Genomic DNA, 10720 nt, shown 5'->3' on the forward strand with positions numbered 1-10720 from the left:
AGAGAGACCTGGCCAGGCTGGAGAGGTGGGCGGAGAGGAACCTCCTGAAGTTCAACAAAGGCAAGTGCAGGGTCCTGCACCTAGGCAGGAATAACCCCATGCACCAGTACAGGTTGGGGGTTGACCTGCTGGAAAGCAGCTCTGCGGAGAAGGACCTGGGAGTGCTGGTGGACACCAAGTTAAGCATGAGGCAGCAATGTGCCCTTGTGGCCAAGAAGGCCAATGGTATCCTGGGGTGCATCAGGAAGAGTGTTGCCAGCAGGTCGAGGGAGGTGATCCTCCCCCTCTACTCAGCCCTGGTGAGGCCACCTCTGGAGTACTGCGTCCAGTTCTGGGCTCCCCAGTACAAGAGGGATGTGGCACTACTGGAGCAAGTCCAGCGAAGGGCTACAAAGATGATTAGGGGACTGGAACATCTCTCTTATGAGGAAAGACTGAGAGAGCTGGGCCTGTTTAGCCTGGAGAAGGGAAGGCTGAGAGGAGATCTTATCAACGTGTACAAGTATCTGAAGGGAGGGTGTCAAGAGGATGGGGCCAGACTCTTTTCAGTGGTGCCCAGCGACAGGACGCGAGGCAACGGGCACAAACTGAAACACAGACAGTTCCATCTGAACATGAGGAAAAACTTCTTCACTGTGAGGGTGACAGAGCACTGGATCAGGTTGCCCAGAGAGGTTGTGGAGTCTCCTTCTCTGGAGATATTCAAAACCCGCCTGGAGGCGATCCTGTGCAACGTGTTCTAGGTGAGCCTGCTTGAGCAGGGGGGTTGGACTAGATGATCTCCAGAGGTCCCTTCCAACCTCCACCATTCTGTGATTCCGTGATTCTGTGATATCCCAAAGTAGGACTTTGAGGCCACACTCTTCTCAGTGGTGCCAGGACAAGAAGCAAACTGAAACACAGGAAATTCCACTTGAACATAAGAAAATACTTTACTGTGAGTGGTTGAACACTGGAACAGGTTGCCCAGAGAGGCTGTGGACCCTCCATCCCTGGAGATATTCAAAACCTGACTGGATATGGTCCTGAGCAACCTGTTCTAGCTGATCCTGCTTGAGCAGGGAGGTTGGACCAGATGATCTCCCGTGGTGCCATCCAACCCCAGCTGTTGTGTTATTTCTGTGATACTGGCTGAGAGGATATTCACCATCACCCTTTCTGCTGGAGAAGAGCATTCCATTTTCTAGGGTGGGACACTGCAGCTTCACAGGACAGAAACAAAGGCAAGAGATAAAGACAAGCACTTTATCAAAACCAGATTACTAGTATTTCGATCTCTTATTTCTGTGGGGGGGGGGGTTAATAATGGAGAGTGAATAAGTTCATAGAAGTTTAATAAAAATATGTAGTGAGGAAATGCAAGAGTTTAAGAGATTAATTAAATATCTAAAACAGGATTTGGACAGAATTTAGTACATAAACCCTCAAAAAAGTGACCCAGAAATTCCTCATTGCAGCAACAACAAGACTTATCAATGCTCACTTTCATCTAGCATTTACAATTTGGACCCAAAGTTGCAAGTTTTCCATTTATGTGCAGAACTGCCCAAGAATGTGCAGTGAAGAATCTAGTTCTCATGGATCCAGATGTGAGATGGCACATAACGTAAATATCTCTCTCCCAGTGAGGTCTCCAGAAGAGTCTGATCCAATTGGTGTGTTCAGGTAAGGTATATCAGCAGCAGTGCCGAGCTTAGTGAACCCACAAATACTGCAGGAAGAATAACCAATCCTTTTGCAAAACCACCTAGTGGCTATATCACATGAAATACAAGACCTGGAATTCAAGCCCAGTCTCCCACCTCCTAAAAAAGTTCCCTGGAGCACCAGGAGGTAGGATCCTGGAAGGCACGCTCTTCATGTTTCCTGTTGATCCAGGACCATCTATATACAAAAATGCAAGAGCAATGGTATCAAAAAAAAAACAAAAAACGGAGACACTGACTCTTGTGTCCTCTAATTCAGACACTTCTCTCTGATGGGGAGATTTAAATCCTGGTGCCTGATCCATGACCTGACATTAGTTACTCAGAAAGAAAACAGGTAAAACAAAAAACACAGTAAAAAGTCCATGCAGCAAGGACCAGATCCCATGTGATTGTATTGCCAGCTGAGTTTCTTAACTAGTACAGTGCAACATCCTATTTCTGCTCAGTTTTTTATCCTTTTCTTTAAACACAATTAAACACTTAAACATTGCCTAAGTTTATGCAAATACTCGTCCAATTAAGCAACAGTTATTGTCATTTGCTGACATTAGGCTAAATTAGTTTTGTAGATGATGTTTCAAAAAAACAATCATCCTTTCATATTTCCATGAAATTGGCAATTCTGCAATACTTTATATTTATAATTGCATCGTAGAGCTGCATTCATGCAGTTCCTTCTGTCATGCCACAATAATGTTGTCCTGATAGTATATGCAGCATTCAATTTGTCTTGTTTCTTAAAGATGACCTGCCTTTATCCAGAGATAAACTGTTTTCTGCATCCTCACAAATATCATAAAACTTAAAATCGCTTCTCCTGTCCCACATATAATTGAGAACATTTCATACTTAATATCCAAAAAACTGACAAAATGAGACCATGGAACTAGGTTCTAGATACCGAATTAGCAACAGTGAGCAGGTAACAGTTGAGGTGACACTGCTGGGGGACACAGGAATATCCACCTTCTAGACCATGAGACCTGAAACTCATGAGAAAAGCATACATTCATGCCAGCTGTTAGCAAAGCCAGCATTCACGTTCCATCCTACATATTGCAGACTTGACTCTCCACTGTCTGAATCTCATGTATTCAAAGCAATTTCATTCAGGATAATGCTTTTTTACCAACCTATACTTTCTTTGCAGAGCTTTACATCTATGCAGAGACAGTCTGTAGTATATATCTCTATTTTCTTCAATTAAAAATTTAAACAATAAATTAGTAGAAAGTGAATGGCTAATGCATAATTTGAACCAGTTGTATCAGCAAAAATAATAATTCTAACATTGACAGTTAATTTTTGCACACCAGCAAAGCCTAAAAGTTCTGCAAAAGCTGTCAGTGACAGTTATCCTGCTTTATCCTATTATTTTTAAATCCTCCTCTCAGTATATTCTTAGAAATAGAAAATGCTATTGCCAAATAGTCTCTATAATCCTACAACATACTGTCCATTCATGGTTTACCACTAATCTAACCTTAAAGATGGTAGAGAATGGGAGAATTTATATATATCATCTCTGCAAAAAGTGATTGATTTCTTATATATCACTACATACCAATAATAGTCATGCAAATAGCTACAAGAGCACTGGAAGAAGTGAAGCAGTAACTGTGCAACGGAAGCAACGAGGATCTTGATAGTGTGATTGTTAATGAGTTCAATACTAACCTAAGGAGTAGGATATCTGTAGTCTATCACAGAACCAACAATGTATTTGGTTCTAGCACAATATTATACTTGCTACTTGTCATCCTGCCCCTGGATACAGAAACCATGGTGACATATTCAGTGTCCTGTTCAGCTGCACAGCCAAGCACAGCCAAGCCTCGTCATGAATAGTTTGAATTGGAAAGGGATTATCAGATTTCAGGCCATGGCCAGTTTTGACCAGTGGATGATCCTGAAGCCTCAAGCGTCGACCAGGGTCCCTAGAGCATCCTGAGAATGCCAGTGGTAGTCAGTGAGAAAGAAAAAGGTAAACTCTAGGATGAGCAGCCAACACTTCATTCATGCAATGTATGGGAACTTCACCTGTCTCTGAGACCTCTGCTCGTCTATCTAACTTGGCTAAAATCAGCCTTTAGGTTCAAAAGACAGTGAATGGGAGGGAACATATGCATAAGCTTCATCTAGTTATTATATAGTTTTGTGACAGAAAGTATCTGAAAAATAATGGACCATAATCATTCCTTGCATTAGCCCCTGTCCATTTCCTAATAGTCTCCAGTGTTCAAACAACATAAAAATAGACGGGAGTTATACCAGACAGCCTACCAGCCTGACAATCCCGCCCCTCATCCAAAGAAGCATTCCATTCATATCCATACCTTCTGGAAAACTACAAAATAGCTTGCCTAGAAGAGCTTTACATAGCTGGTTGGTTCCTCAGACATGGAGCTGTCTACCCTTACTATCAGATGTATAAAAATGTTGGGTACAGTTCAGCTAGAAGTCATTCTTCCCCTGTCTCTCAGGTGTTTTTAGGTTTCCCTACCAAGGCATGCATTCTGCTTTATATTGTCACTCACCCTATTCATTTTGCTCCATAGTGTTCCACTGGCATCTGTGACAGTGAAAAAAAAAAATTGCTCTCAAATGCTGTGATTGACATTGTTAATGGCCATTACTCTGCAGAGCTGCTGTGTGCTTCAGCAGTGGCTGGCTTATTTTAAGTTCTGACTTTCCATTTAGTAAAGTAAACCAGGAGCATTAAATAGTCTCTGAGTAAGCATTTTATTGAAAACTCAAGTGTTAAAATAGCATAGACAAAAGGACTGTCAAACATAATACCTGGGAAGGGATGAGGTGGGCAAACAACACAAACCAAACACTTCCTTTGTTTAAAAAAGAAAATCTACCAGCTTTTGTCTATCATCTGTTTCTAAAGCTAATAATCTATGTTTCTAAAATCACAGGGACAGATCCCCTACTGGAGCAAATTAACATAGGTTCCTATGTTAGTAATACTATGGTACTGACTTGCACTGGCTGGAAATCTTCCATTGTGTGGAGATGCTCCCCTTTTACCTGCTTACTCAAGCCCAACAGACCTAACAGGGTTGGTAGAGTGTCAGAAAGTAAGATATGTGAACAACATTCAGTGCAGAGGCCAGGACTGCTTAGCCATGCATTGCAGGCAGAAAGTCATTACCATCAGACACTACGGCCCTGGGTCAATGTTCCCAGTTCAGCTTCTGAATTAGAGGAAAGATTCTCAACCTGCTTCTCATCAGATTGTTTTCATATTACTGATTAGACAAGACTCATGCAAAAGTCATGCCTTTCACCTATGGTGATTTAGTCACGAATTCGTAACTGTGCTCAGCTGACATCAGTCCTTTCACAGAATCACAGAATGGTGGAGGTTGGAAGGGACCTCTGGAGATCATCTAGTCCAACCCCCCTGCTCAAGCAGGCTCACCTAGAACACGTTGCACAGGATCGCCTCCAGGCGGGTTTTGAATATCTCCAGAGAAGGAGACTCCACAACCTCTCTGGGCAACCTGATCCAGTGCTCTGTCACCCTCACAGTGAAGAAGTTTTTCCTCATGTTCAGATGGAACTGTCTGTGTTTCAGTTTGTGCCCGTTGCCTCGCGTCCTGTCGCTGGGCACCACTGAAAAGAGTCTGGCCCCATCCTCTTGACACCCTCCCTTCAGATACTTGTACACGTTGATAAGATCTCCTCTCAGCCTTCCCTTCTCCAGGCTAAACAGGCCCAGCTCTCTCAGTCTTTCCTCATAAGAGAGATGTTCCAGTCCCCTAATCATCTTTGTAGCCCTTCGCTGGACTTGCTCCAGTAGTGCCACATCCCTCTTGTACTGGGGAGCCCAGAACTGGACGCAGTACTCCAGAGGTGGCCTCACCAGGGCTGAGTAGAGGGGGAGGATCACCTCCCTCGACCTGCTGGCAACACTCTTCCTGATGCACCCCAGGATACCATTGGCCTTCTTGGCCACAAGGGCACATTGCTGCCTCATGCTTAACTTGGTGTCCACCAGCACTCCCAGGTCCTTCTCCGCAGAGCTGCTTTCCAGCAGGTCAACCCCCAACCTGTACTGGTGCATGGGGTTATTCCTGCCTAGGTGCAGGACCCTGCACTTGCCTTTGTTGAACTTCAGGAGGTTCCTCTCCGCCCACCTCTCCAGCCTGGCCAGGTCTCTCTGAATGGCAGCACAGCCCTCCAGTGTATCCGCCACTCCTCCCAGTTTTGTATCGTTGGCAAACTTGCTGAGGGTGCACTCTGTCCCTTCATCCAGGTCATTAATGAAGAAGTTGAACAAGACTGGACCCAGTACTGACCCCTGGGGGACACCGCTAGCTACAGGCGGCCAGCTAGACTCTGTGCCGCTGATCACAACCCTCTGAGCTCTGCCATTCAGCCAGTTCTCAATCCACCTCACTGTCCACTCGTCTAAACCACACTTCCTGAGCTTGCCTATGAGGATGTTCTGGGAGACAGTGTCAAAAGCCTTGCTGAAGTCAAGGTAGACAACATCCACTGCTCTCCCCTCATCTACCCAGCCAGTCATTCCATCACAGAAGGCTATCAGATTGGTTAGGCATGATTTCCCCTTGGTGAAGCCATGCTGACTACTCCTGATCACCTTCTTGTCCTCCACATGCTTGGAGATGGCCTCCAGGATGGGCTGCTCCATCACCTTTCCAGGGATGCAGGTGAGGCTGACTGGCCTGTAGTTCCCTGGGTCCTCCTTCTTGCCCTTTTTGAAGACTGGGGTGATGCTGGCTTTCTTCCAGTCTTCAGGCACCTCTCCTGTTCTCCATGACCTTTCAAAGATGATGGAGAGTGGCTTAGCAATAACGTCCGCCAGCTCCCTCAGCACTCGTGGGTGCATCCCATCGGGGCCCATGGATTTGTGGGTGTCAGGTTTGCCTAAATGATCTCTAACCCGATCCTCCTCCACCAAGGGAAAGTCTTCCTCTCTCCAGACTTTCTCTCTTGCCTCCAGGGTCTGGGGTTCCTGAGGGCTGGCCTGAGCAGTAAAGACTGAAGCAAAGAAGGCATTCAGTAACTCTGCCTTCTCTGCATCCTTCATCACCAGGGCACCCACCCCGTTCAGCAGCGGTCCCACATTTTCCCTAGTCTTCCTCTTGCTACTGATGTATTTGAAGAAGCCCTTCTTGCTGTCCTTGACATCTCTAGCCAGATTTAATTCCAAACGGGCCTTAGCCTTCCTCGTCACATCCCTGCATACTCTGACAGCGTTCCTACATTCCTCCCAAGTGGCCTGTCCCCCTTTCCACTTTCTGTATACTTCCTTCTTCTGGTTGAGTTTTGCCAGAAGCTCCTTGCTCATCCATGCAGGTCTCCTACCTCCTTTGCTTGACTTCCTACTCATAGGGACGCACCGCTCTTGAGCCTGGAGGAAGTGATGTTTGAATATTAACCAGCTCTCTTGAACGCCCCTTCCTTCTAGGGCCCTAACCCGTGGGATTCCTCCAAGTAGGTCCCTGAAGAGGCCAAAGTTTGCTCTCCTGAAGTCCAGGGTTGCGATCCTACTTAGTGCCCTGCCTCCTCCTCGCAGGATCCTGAACTCCACCATCTCATGGTCACTGCAGCCAAGGCTGCCCCCGACCTTCACATCTTCCACCAGTCCTTCTTTGTTTGTTAGTACGAGGTCCAGCAGCACACCTCTCCTTGTTGGCTCCTCCACCACCTGTGTCAAGAAGTTGTCACCAATGCTCTGCAGGACCCTCCGGGATTGTTTGTGCCTAGCTGTGTTGTCTTTCCAGCAGATATCAGGGTGGTTGAAGTCCCCCACGAGAACCAGGGCCTGGGATCGTGAGGCTACTTCCAGCTGTCTGTAGAAGGCCTCATCGACTTCCTCTTCCTGATCAGGTAGCCTGTAGTAAACACCCACAACAGTGTCACCCATGCTAGCCTGCCCTTTAATCCTTACCCATAAGCTCTCGACTCGCTCTTCTTCCACCCCTAGGCACAGCTCAACACATTCCAGTTGCTCTCTCACATAAAGAGCAACTCCACCACCTCGCTTTCCTGGCCTGTCTTTCCTAAAAAGCACATAGCCATCCATGACAGCACTCCAGTCATGCGAGCTATCCCACCATGTCTCTGTAATGGCAGTGAGATCATGGCCCTGCAACTGCACACTGATCTCTAGTTCTTCCTGTTTGTTCCCCATGCTGCGTGCATTGGTGTACAGGCATTTCAGGGAGGTGATCGAGCATGCAGGTTTCCCAGGAGGGGTACAAGAGGATCCTCCATAGCCACATCCCATGCGTCCTTCCCTGGCTGCATTCACCTGCTGGAGGCGTCCTGACTTGAGCTGTCTTTTGCCAACTACCCTGGCACTATAAGTCTCCCCTTCCCCTGTCTTTCCTAGTTTAAAGCCCTCCTTACCAGGTTGGCCAACCTGTTGGCAAAGACCCGCGTGCCCCACCTCGTGAGGTGGATCCCATCTCTCCCCAGCAGTTGTCGATCTTCAAACAGGGTCCCATGGTCGTAGAAACCAAAACCCTGTTGCCAACACCAGCGGCGCAGCCAGTTGTTAACCTGGAAAGTCCGTCTCCTCCTCCTCTCCTCCATCCCCCTCACTGGCGGGATTGAGGAGAAGATGACCTGGGCTCCCAGACCCTTGACCACCATCCCCAGAGCTCTGAAATCCTGCTTGATGGTCTCCAGTTTGCCCTTGGTGTCATTGGCACCCACATGGAAGAGCAGCAGTGGGTAATAGTCCGAAGAATGGATGAGCCTAGGCAGTCTTTGCATGACATCTCTCACACGAGCCCCCGGCAGGCCACAAACCTCTCTAGACAAGAGGTCAGGTCGACAGATAGATGCCTCCGTCCCCTGCAGCAGGGAGTCCCCCACAACAATCACCCGCCGCTTTTTCCGGGCGTTCCGGCAAGGCACAGGGTCTGTTGTCCCAGGTACTTCCCTGGCAGCCATGCCCATCTGCTCCTCATCCTGGAGGGCACTAAACCTGTTCTTCAGCTTCAGGTCTTCAGGAGGGGTAGGAGGCTTTCTCCTCCTATGAGCAATGACCAGTTTCCAGCCTTCTTCTATGGTGTTATGATGTACCATTTCATGTGTCTGGACATAAAAGTACTCCTTTGATAACTGAACATACCAGTTCCTCACAGTACAAGATCAGCAAAAGCCATGTAAAACATACCTGTTGTATAATTCTCTGCTGCATCCTAAGTTTGATATTAATGCAGTGCTTCAAAAGCTAACAGAACACTTGGTTGATCTACTGTATATCCCTATTATGTATATCTCCTCAAATAAATATGCACGCATAACAAAACTGTAGCAATTTGAGGAGTTTATGTAAAACTTACAAATTCTCTGTGATATCATGGGTCCTCTAGATATATCTGTTTCAGACTGCACATTCTATATTGAAAGGGGAGCATTTTTTTCTTTCTTTTTTTCCTAACCTCTTTAGTGTATTGAATTTTCAAAGGACATTGCCACAAGGCCAACACTGGAACATGGTGAAATGCTGACAACCTGAAATCAAATGGAAACCCCTCAGAAAAGAATTGGCTATTGCTCAGAATGACTTATTTGCCCAAGTGAGTTAATTACTAAAACATGGATCACATCTTGGAAAAACATGACCTGGTGATGCTGAAAGAGAAATATAATTTTTAAAGAGGAAGATAACTTAATGGCCATTCTGGAGTAAGACAGAAAAAATCAGAGGAAAAAGCTTGTTGCAGATGTTTTCTGTAGCAGATAGCACAGGCAGCCAGAGGCAACTGAGAACACAGAATTAGTGGGATTACAAGGCTGGATTTAAACCCACTTTAGACCAATTTAGGCCAGACTAATTAGATAATGGAGCTGGGATACCCTTTGGTAGGTAAAGTGAGAAGTTGGAGAGAGCTAAAGTTATACAGATAGCCTTAATTATGAAACTTTCAGACTTCTAACTGCTTCACTTTGCAATCTGGAAATACAGTTACGACTCTACTTCAGACAAAACTGTCTTTGCTACTCACTTTATGTGAGATATGCTTTCAACCCTTAAACCCTTTAACCCTTACTTAAAAATCTGTGAAATCGGGGATATGAATATTTAAATATGGCTGCTAATGACCGGATGAAGTAAAACATTTCAAGGCAGGAAATAAATACTTCCTTTTAATGTAAAAAACTTACATGTTCAATCATGCTTTGATGTTTCTGAAACTGAATAATATAGGAAAGAGTAAGAGGATGTGTGATTACTAGTACTAAGAATATGTTGAAATTTTTACATTGGATTTCAAAGTGCTAAAATGAAGAAAGGAATACAAGTCTAGTAGACTTTGACTCAGCATTATGGTTTAAGGCTTAGGGATGGTTTATAGTGAATACAACTGCATTATATAGCAGTTTTAAGAAAGGATTTCTGAGGTGTTTGTACCAGGAAATGGTGAAATGTTTGTTTTGGCAGTGAGTGAATCCTAGAAGTGACTGTTTGCACCAGTGTAGTTTATGGGCTTTTATTATTTCTGTGGTAATCTGAGAAAAACATATGTACTTAAAAAACTCTGTGCAAATATCTGTTTCCTGTAAGCTGCACATTTCTCAGTCTTGGTAATAAGACTAGAAATAGTTACTGTAAGCAGGTGGCAGGGATCAACTGGTTCAGTAATGAAAATAACAATCTTTCACTCATCAAGTTTAGTTCCTTAGCATTTATTTCTTGAGAAATCACAGTGCAGCTGTTATAAAGTGAGGAGGAAAGGAAAGGAAACATTTTTTCAACACCAGATAACAAAAAACCAAAAGCCCAGCCCTTTAAGAGCTGAACATGGAATTCTTACTGAACAAATGGCTCAGCTACTACTGCATGAAACAGAGTGTGTTTAAGGTGTGTATGTAAGTGCCTCTTCACCCTGTTTCTATGACATTTGCTTCGTAAGACCTATATTTTGCACTAGATCATGTGCATATAACATGTTCAGGCAATTTTCATAGTCCTGAGTTAATACAGTTGGCAGTATGATATATTAAGGCAACACTCT

The sequence above is a fragment of the Apteryx mantelli genome, chromosome 1, assembly GCF_036417845.1.
Source record: "Apteryx mantelli isolate bAptMan1 chromosome 1, bAptMan1.hap1, whole genome shotgun sequence".
NCBI lineage: Eukaryota > Metazoa > Chordata > Aves > Apterygiformes > Apterygidae > Apteryx > Apteryx mantelli.